A 9,491-nucleotide genomic window follows, 5' to 3' on the forward strand; every position below is an offset into this window, starting at 1 on the left:
CTAACAGGCACTTATGGGTCAGCAAGAGTCGCTTATGGGGCACTGTGGGTCACTTATGGGGCACTTATGGGGAACCTGAGGGTCGCTATGGGGCACTTGGGGGTCACGAACAGGCACCTATGGGTCGCTAAGAGGCACTTATGGGGCTCCATGAGTCACTTGTGGGGCACTGGGGAGACGCTATGGGGCGAGGGACCCAGGAGTGCCCCAATGGACCCAGGAGTTCGGGAGGAACCCAGGCTCTATGGGTCACTTATGGGGCGCTATGGGTCTCTATGGGTCACTTATGGGGCGCTCTGGGTCACTTATGGGGCTCTATGGGTCACTTATGGGGCGCTATGGGTCTCTATGGGTCACTTATGGGGCACTATGGGTCACTTATGGGGCTCTATGGGTCACTTATGGGGCACTTATGGGTCTCTATGGGTCACTTATGGGGCACTATGGGTCACTTATGGGGCTCTATGGGTCACTTATGGGGCACTTATGGGTCTCTATGGGTCACTTATGGGGCACTATGGGTCACTTATGGGGCGCTATGGGGCACTTATGGGGCGCTTATGGGTCTCTATGGGTCACTTATGGGCCACTATGGGTCCCGAGCAAACCCGACAGGGCCTGAGCAAATCCGACAAGGCCCGAGGGAGCCCGACAGGGGCCGAGCAAACCTGACAGGGTTCGACAAAGCCTGACAGGGCCCGACAGAGCCCGACAGTGCCCAAGCAAACCTGACAGGGCCCGACGGAGCCCGACAGGGTACGAGCAAACCAGACAGGGCCTGACGGAGCCTGAAAGGCCCGAGCAAACCCGACAGGGCTCGACGGAGCCTGACAGGGCCTGAGCAAACCCGACAGGGCTCGACGGAGCCTGACAGGGCCTGAGCAAACCCGACAGGGCCCGAGCAAACCTGACAGGGCACGAAGGAGCCCGACAGGGCCTGAGCAAACCTGACAGGGCCCGACGGAGCCTGACAGGGCCCGAGCAAACCCGACAGGGCCTGACGGAGCCTGACAGGGCCCGAGCAAACCCGACAGGGCCCGAGCGAATCTGACAGGGCCCGACGGAGCCCCACAAGACGCGGGCAAACCCGACAGGGCCCGAGCAAACCCGACAGGACCTGACAAGGCCCGACAGGGCCTGAGCAAACCCGACAGGACCCGACAAAGCCTGACGGGGTCCGATGGAGCCCGACAGGGCCCGAGGAAACCCGACAGGGCGCGACGGAGCCTGACAGGGCCCGAGCAAACCCGACAGGGCTCGACGGAGCCCGACAGGGCCTGAGGAAACCAGACAGGGCCCGACGGAGCCCGAAAGGGCCCTAGCAAACCCGACAGGGCCTGAGCAAACCCGACAGGGCCCGAAGGAGCCCGACAGGGCCTGAGGAAACCAGACAGGGCCCGACAAAGCCCGACAGGGCCCTAGCAAACCCGACAGGGCTTGACAAAGCCTGACAGGGCCCGAGCAAACCCGACAGGGCCCGACGGAGCCCGACAGGGCCCGAGCAAACCCGAAAGGGCCCGACGGAGCCTGACAGGGCTCAATGGAGCCCGACAGGGCCCGAGGAAACCCGACAGGGCGCGACGGAGCCTGACAGGGCCCGAGCAAACCCGACAGGGCTCGACGGAGCCCGACAGGGCCTGAGGAAACCAGACAGGGCCCGACGGAGCCCGACAGGACGCGGGCAAACCCGACAGGTCCCGAGCAAACCCGACAGGGCCTGACAAGGCCCGACAGGGCCCCAGCAAACCTGACAGGGCCTGACGGAGCCCGACAGGGGTCGAGCAAACCCGATAGGGCCTGACGGAGCCTGACAGGGCCCGAGCAAACCTGACAGGGCCCGAGAGAACCTGACAGGGCCCGACGGAGCCCGACAGGGCGCGAGCAAACCCGACAGGGGCTGACAAGGCCCGACAGGGCCTGAGCAAACCCGACAGGACCCGCCAAAGCCTGACAGGGCGCGACGGAGCCCGACAGGGCCCGAGCAAACCCGACAGGGTCCGACAAAGCCTGACAGGGCTTCAGCAAACCCGACAGGGCCCGAGCAAACCCGACAGGGCCCGACGGAGCCCGACAGGGCCAGAGGAAACCAGACAGGGCCCGACAGAGCCCGACAGGGCCCGAGCAAACCCGACAGGGCCCGAGCAAACCCGACAGGGTTCGACAAAGCCTGACAGGGCTTGATGGAGCCCGACAGGGCCCGAGGAAACCCGACAGGGCCCGACGGAGCCTGACAGAGCCCGAGCAAACCCGACAGGGCTCGACGGAGCCCGATAGGGCCCGAGCAAACCCGACAGGGCCCGATGGAGCCTGACAGGGCTCGATGGAGCCCGACAGGGCCCGAGCAAACCTGACAGGGCTCGATGGAGCCCGACAGGGCCCGAGGAAACCCGACAGGGCGCGACGGAGCCCGATAGGGCCCGAGCAAACCCGACAGGGCCCGATGGAGCCCGACAGGGCTCGAGCAAACCCGACAGGGTCCGACGAAGCCTGACAGGGCTTCAGCAAAACCGACATGGCCCGAGCAAACCCGACAGGGCCCGACGGAGCCCGACAGAGTCCGAGGAAACCAGACAGGGCCCGACGGAGCCCGACAGGGCCCGAGCAAACCCGAAAGGGCCCGACGGAGCCTGACAGGGCTCGATGGAGCCCGACAGGGCCCGAGCAAACCTGACAGGGCTCGATGGAGCCCGACAGGGCCCGAGGAAACCCGACAGGGCGCGACGGAGCCTGACAGGGCCCGAGCAAACGCGACAGGGTTCGACGGAGTCCGACAGGGCCCGAGCAAACCCGACAGGGTCCGACGAAGCCTGACAGGGCTTCAGCAAACCCGACAGGGCCCGAGCAAATCCGACAGGGCCCGACGGAGCCCGACAGGGCCCGAGGAAACCAGACAGGGCCCGACAGAGCCCGACAGGGCCCGAGCAAACCCGACAGGGCCCGAGCAAACCCGACAGGGTTCGACAAAGCCTGACAGGGCTTGATGGAGCCCGACAGGGCCCGAGGAAACCCGACAGGGCCCGACGGAGCCCGACAGGGCCAGAGGAAACCAGACAGGGCCCGACAGAGCCCGACAGGGCCCGAGCAAACCCGACAGGGCCCGAGCAAACCCGACAGGGTTCGACAAAGCCTGACAGGGCTTGATGGAGCCCGACAGGGCCCGAGGACACCCGACAGGGCCTGACGGAGCCTGACAGAGCCCGAGCAAACCCCAAAGGGCCCGACGAAGCCTGACAGGACTCGATGGAGCCCGACAGGGCCTGAGGAAACCCGACAGGGCCCGACGGAGCCCGATAGGGCCCGAGCAAACCCGACAGGGTCCGACGAAGCCTGACAGGGCTTCAGCAAACCCGACAGGGTTTGACGGAGCCCGACAGGGCCCGAGGAAACCCGACAGAGCCTGATTGAGCCCGATAGGGCCCGAGCAAACCCGACAGGGCCTGACGGAGTCTGACAGGGCCCGGGCAAACCCGACAGGGCACGCTGGAGCCCGACAGAGCCCGAGCAAACCCGACAGGGCCCGACAAGGCCCGACAGGGCCCGAGCAAACCTGACAGGACCTGACAAAGCCTGACAGGGCCCGACGGAGCCCGCCAGGGCCTGAGCAAACCCGAAAGAGCCCGACGGAGCCTGACAGGGCTCGATAGATTCCGACAGGGCCCGAGGAAACCCGACAGGGCCCGACGGAACCCGACAGGGCCCGAGAAAACCCGACAGGGCCCGAGGAAATCCAACAGGGCCCGACGGAGCCTGACAGGGCCCGAGCAAACCCGAAAGGGCTCGACGGAGCCCGACAGGGCCCGAGCAAACCCGACAGGGTCCGTCGAAGCCTGACAGGGCTTCAGCAAACCCGACAGGGCCTGAGCAAACCCAACAGGGCCCGACGGAGCCCGACAGGGCCTGAGGAAACCAGACAGGGCCCGACGGAGCCCGACAGGGCCCTAGCAAACCCGACAGGGCCCGAGCAAACCCGACAGGGCTTGACGGAGCCTGACAGGGCCCGGGCAAACCCGACAGGGCATGCTAGAGCCCGACAGAGCCCGAGCAAACCCGACAGGGCCCGACAAGGCCCGACAGGGCCCGAGCAAACCCTCCAGGGCTCGACGGAGCCTGACAGGGCCCGAGCAAACCCGACAAAGCCTCACAGAGCCTGACAGGGCTCGATGGAGCCCGACAGGGCCCGAGGAAACCCGACAGGGCTAGACGGAGCCCGACAGGGCCCGAGCAAACCCGACAGGGCCCGACGGAGCCCGACAGGGCCCCAGCAAACCCGACAGGGCCCGAGCAAACCCGACAGGGCCTGACGGAGCCTGACAGGGCCTGAGCAAACCCGATAGGGCTCGACGGAGCCTGACAGGGCCTGAGCAAACCCGACAGGGCCCGAGCAAACCTGATAGGGCCCGACGGAGCCCGACAGGGCCTGAGCAAACCTGACAGGGGTCGACGGAGCCTGACAGGGCCTGAGCAAACCCGACAGGGCCCGACGGAGCCTGACAGGGCCCGAGCAAACCTGACAGGGGTCGACGGAGCCTGACAGGGCCTGAGCAAACCCGACAGGGCCCGACAAGGCCCGACAGGGCCCGAGCAAACCTGCCAGGGCTCGACGGAGCCTGACAGGGCCCGAGCAAACCCGACACGGCCCGAGCAAACCTGACAGGGCTCGAAGGAGCCCGACAGGGCCCGAGGAAACCAGACAGGGCCCGACAGAGCCTGACAGGGCCCGAGCAAACCCGACAGGGCTCGACGGAGCCCGATAGGGCCCAAGCAAACCTGACAGGGCCCGACGGAGCCTGACAGGGCTCGATGGAGCCCGACAGGGCCCGAGCAAACCCGACAGGGCCTGACGGAGCCTGACAGGGCCCGAGCAAACCCGACAGGGCCCGAGCGAATCTGACAGGGCCTGACGGAGCCCGACAGGACGCGGGCAAACCCGACAGGTCCCGAGCAAACCCGACAGGGCCTGACAAGGACCGACAGAGCCCGAGCAAACCTGGCAGGGCCTGACGGAGCCCGACAGGGCTCGAGCAAACCCGATAGGGCCTGACGGAGCCTGACAGGGCCCGAGCAAACCTGACAGGGCCCGAGAGAACCTGACAGGGCCCGACTGAGCCCGACAGGGCGCGAGCAAACCCGACAGGGGCTGACAAGGCCCGACAGGGCCTGAGCAAACCCGACAGGACCCGCCAAAGCCTGATAGGGTCCGATGGAGCCCGACAGGGCCCGAGCAAACCCGACAGGGCCCGAGCAAACCTGACAGGGCTCGATGGAGCCCGACAGGGCCCGAGCAAACCCGACAGGGCGCGACGGAGCCTGACAGGGCCCGAGCAAACCCGACAGAGTTCGACGGAGCCCGACAGGGCCCGAGCAAACCCGACAGGGTCCGACGAAGCCTGACAGGGTTTCAGCAAACCCGACAGGGCCCGAGCAAACCCGACAGGACCCGAGCAAACCCGACAGGGTCCGACGGAGCCCGACAGGGACCGAGGAAACCAGACAGGGCCCGACAGAGCCCGACAGGGCCCGAGCAAACCCGACAGGGCCCGAGCAAACCCGACAGGGTTCGACAAAGCCTGACAGGGCTTGATGGAGCCCGACAGGGCCCGAGGAAACCCGACAGGGCCTGACAAGGCCCGACAGGGCCCCAGCAAACCTGACAGGGCCTGACGGAGCCCGACAGGGGTCGAGCAAACCCGATAGGGCCTGACGGAGCCTGACAGGGCCCGAGCAAACCTGACAGGGCCCGAGAGAACCTGACAGGGCCCGACGGAGCCCGACAGGGCGCGAGCAAACCCGACAGGGGCTGACAAGGCCCGACAGGGCCTGAGCAAACCCGACAGGACCCGCCAAAGCCTGACAGGGCGCGACGGAGCCCGACAGGGCCCGAGCAAACCCGACAGGGTCCGACGAAGCCTGACAGGGCTTCAGCAAACCCGACAGGGCCCGAGCAAACCCGACAGGGCCCGACGGAGCCCGACAGGGCCAGAGGAAACCAGACAGGGCACGACAGAGCCCGACAGGGCCCGAGCAAACCCGACAGGGCCCGAGCAAACCCGACAGGGTTCGACAAAGCCTGACAGGGCTTGATGGAGCCCGACAGGGCCCGAGGAAACCCGACAGGGCCCGACGGAGCCTGACAGAGCCCGAGCAAACCCGACAGGGCTCGACGGAGCCCGATAGGGCCCGAGCAAACCCGACAGGGCCCGATGGAGCCTGACAGGGCTCGATGGAGCCCGACAGGGTCCGAGCAAACCTGACAGGGCTCGATGGAGCCCGACAGGGCCCGAGGAAACCCGACAGGGCGCGACGGAGCCCGATAGGGCCCGAGCAAACCCGACAGGGCCCGATGGAGCCCGACAGGGCTCGAGCAAACCCGACAGGGTCCGACGAAGCCTGACAGGGCTTCAGCAAAACCGACATGGCCCGAGCAAACCCGACAGGGCCCGACGGAGCCCGACAGAGTCCGAGGAAACCAGACAGGGCCCGACGGAGCCCGACAGGGCCCGAGCAAACCCGAAAGGGCCCGACGGAGCCTGACAGGGCTCGATGGAGCCCGACAGGGCCCGAGCAAACCTGACAGGGCTCGATGGAGCCCGACAGGGCCCGAGGAAACCCGACAGGGCGCGACGGAGCCTGACAGGGCCCGAGCAAACGCGACAGGGTTCGACGGAGTCCGACAGGGCCCGAGCAAACCCGACAGGGTCCGACGAAGCCTGACAGGGCTTCAGCAAACCCGACAGGGCCCGAGCAAATCCGACAGGGCCCGACGGAGCCCGACAGGGCCCGAGGAAACCAGACAGGGCCCGACAGAGCCCGACAGGGCCCGAGCAAACCCGACAGGGCCCGAGCAAACCCGACAGGGTTCGACAAAGCCTGACAGGGCTTGATGGAGCCCGACAGGGCCCGAGGAAACCCGACAGGGCCCGACGGAGCCCGACAGGGCCAGAGGAAACCAGACAGGGCCCGACAGAGCCCGACAGGGCCCGAGCAAACCCGACAGGGCCCGAGCAAACCCGACAGGGTTCGACAAAGCCTGACAGGGCTTGATGGAGCCCGACAGGGCCCGAGGACACCCGACAGGGCCCGACGGAGCCTGACAGAGCCCGAGCAAACCCGAAAGGGCCCGACGAAGCCTGACAGGGCTCGATGGAGGCCGACAGGGACCGAGGAAACCCGACAGGGCCTGACGGAGCCCGACAGGGCCCGAGCAAACCCGAAAGGGCCCGACGAAGCCTGACAGGACTCGATGGAGCCCGACAGGGCCTGAGGAAACCCGACAGGGCCCGACGGAGCCCGATAGGGCCCGAGCAAACCCGACAGGGCCCGATGGAGCCCAACAGGGCTCGAGCAAACCCGACAGGGTCCGACGAAGCCTGACAGGGCTTCAGCAAACCCGACAGGGTTCGACGGAGCCCGACAGGGCCCGAGGAAACCCGACAGAGCCTGATTGAGCCCGATAGGGCCCGAGCAAACCCGACAGGGCCTGACGGAGTCTGACAGGGCCCGGGCAAACCCGACAGGGCACGCTGGAGCCCGACAGAGCCCGAGCAAACCCGACAGGGCCCGACAAGGCCCGACAGGGCCCGAGCAAACCTGACAGGACCTGACAAAGCCTGACAGGGCCCGACGGAGCCCGACAGGGCCTGAGCAAACCCGAAAGAGCCCGACGGAGCCTGACAGGGCTCGATAGATTCCGACAGGGCCCGAGGAAACCCGACAGGGCCCGACGGAACCCGACAGGGCCCGAGAAAACCCGACAGGGCCCGAGGAAATCCAACAGGGCCCGACGGAGCCTGACAGGGCCCGAGCAAACCCGAAAGGGCTCGACGGAGCCCGACAGGGCCCGAGCAAACCCGACAGGGTCCGTCGAAGCCTGACAGGGCTTCAGCAAACCCGACAGGGCCTGAGCAAACCCAACAGGGCCCGACGGAGCCCGACAGGGCCTGAGGAAACCAGACAGGGCCCGACGGAGCCCGACAGGGCCCTAGCAAACCCGACAGGGCCCGAGCAAACCCGACAGGGCTTGACGGAGCCTGACAGGGCCCGGGCAAACCCGACAGGGCATGCTAGAGCCCGACAGAGCCCGAGCAAACCCGACAGGGCCCGACAAGGCCCGACAGGGCCCGAGCAAACCCGCCAGGGCTCGACGGAGCCTGACAGGGCCCGAGCAAACCCGACAAAGCCTCACAGAGCCTGACAGGGCTCGATGGAGCCCGACAGGGCCCGAGGAAACCCGACAGGGCTAGACGGAGCCCGACAGGGCCCGAGCAAACCCGACAGGGCCCGACGGAGCCCGACAGGGCCCCAGCAAACCCGACAGGGCCCGAGCAAACCCGACAGGGCCTGACGGAGCCTGACAGGGCCTGAGCAAACCCGATAGGGCTCGACGGAGCCTGACAGGGCCTGAGCAAACCCGACAGGGCCCGAGCAAACCTGATAGGGCCCGACAGAGCCCGACAGGGCCCGAGCAAACCTGACAGGGGTCGACGGAGCCTGACAAGGCCTGAGCAAACCCGACAGGGCCCGACGGAGCCTGACAGGGCCCGAGCAAACCTGACAGGGGTCGACGGAGCCTGACAGGGCCTGAGCAAACCCGACAGGGCCCGACAAGGCCCGACAGGGCCCGAGCAAACCTGCCAGGGCTCGACGGAGCCTGACAGGGCCCGAGCAAACCCGACACGGCCCGAGCAAACCTGACAGGGCTCGAAGGAGCCCGACAGGGCCCGAGGAAACCAGACAGGGCCCGACAGAGCCTGACAGGGCCCGAGCAAACCCGACAGGGCTCGACGGAGCCCGATAGGGCCCAAGCAAACCTGACAGGGCCCGACGGAGCCTGACAGGGCTCGATGGAGCCCGACAGGGCCCGAGGAAACCCGACAGGGCCCCACGGAGCCCGATAGGGCCCGAGCAAACCCGACAGGGCCTGACGGAGCCTGACAGGGCCCGAGCAAACCCGACAGGGCCGGAGCGAATCTGACAGGGCCTGACGGAGCCCGACAGGACGCGGGCAAACCCGACAGGTCCCGAGCAAACCCGATAGGGCCTGACAAGGACCGACAGAGCCCGAGCAAACCTGACAGGGCCTGACGGAGCCCGACAGGGCTCGAGCAAACCCGATAGGGCTTGACGGAGCCTGACAGGGCCCGAGCAAACCTGACAGGGCCCGAGAGAACCTGACAGGGCCCGACTGAGCCCGACAGGGCGCGAGCAAACCCGACAGGGGCTGACAAGGCCCGACAGGGCCTGAGCAAACCCGACAGGACCCGCCAAAGCCTGATAGGGTCCGATGGAGCCCGACAGGGCCCGAGCAAACCCGACAGGGCCCGAGCAAACCTGACAGGGCTCGATGGAGCCCGACAGGGCCCGAGCAAACCCGACAGGGCGCGACGGAGCCTGACAGGGCCCGAGCAAACCCGACAGAGTTCGACGGAGCCCGACAGGGCCCGAGCAAACCCGACAGGGTCCGACGAAGCCTGACAGGGTTTCAGCAAACCCGA

Source organism: Patagioenas fasciata, chromosome 39, assembly GCF_037038585.1.
Source record: "Patagioenas fasciata isolate bPatFas1 chromosome 39, bPatFas1.hap1, whole genome shotgun sequence".
Classification (NCBI taxonomy): domain Eukaryota; kingdom Metazoa; phylum Chordata; class Aves; order Columbiformes; family Columbidae; genus Patagioenas; species Patagioenas fasciata.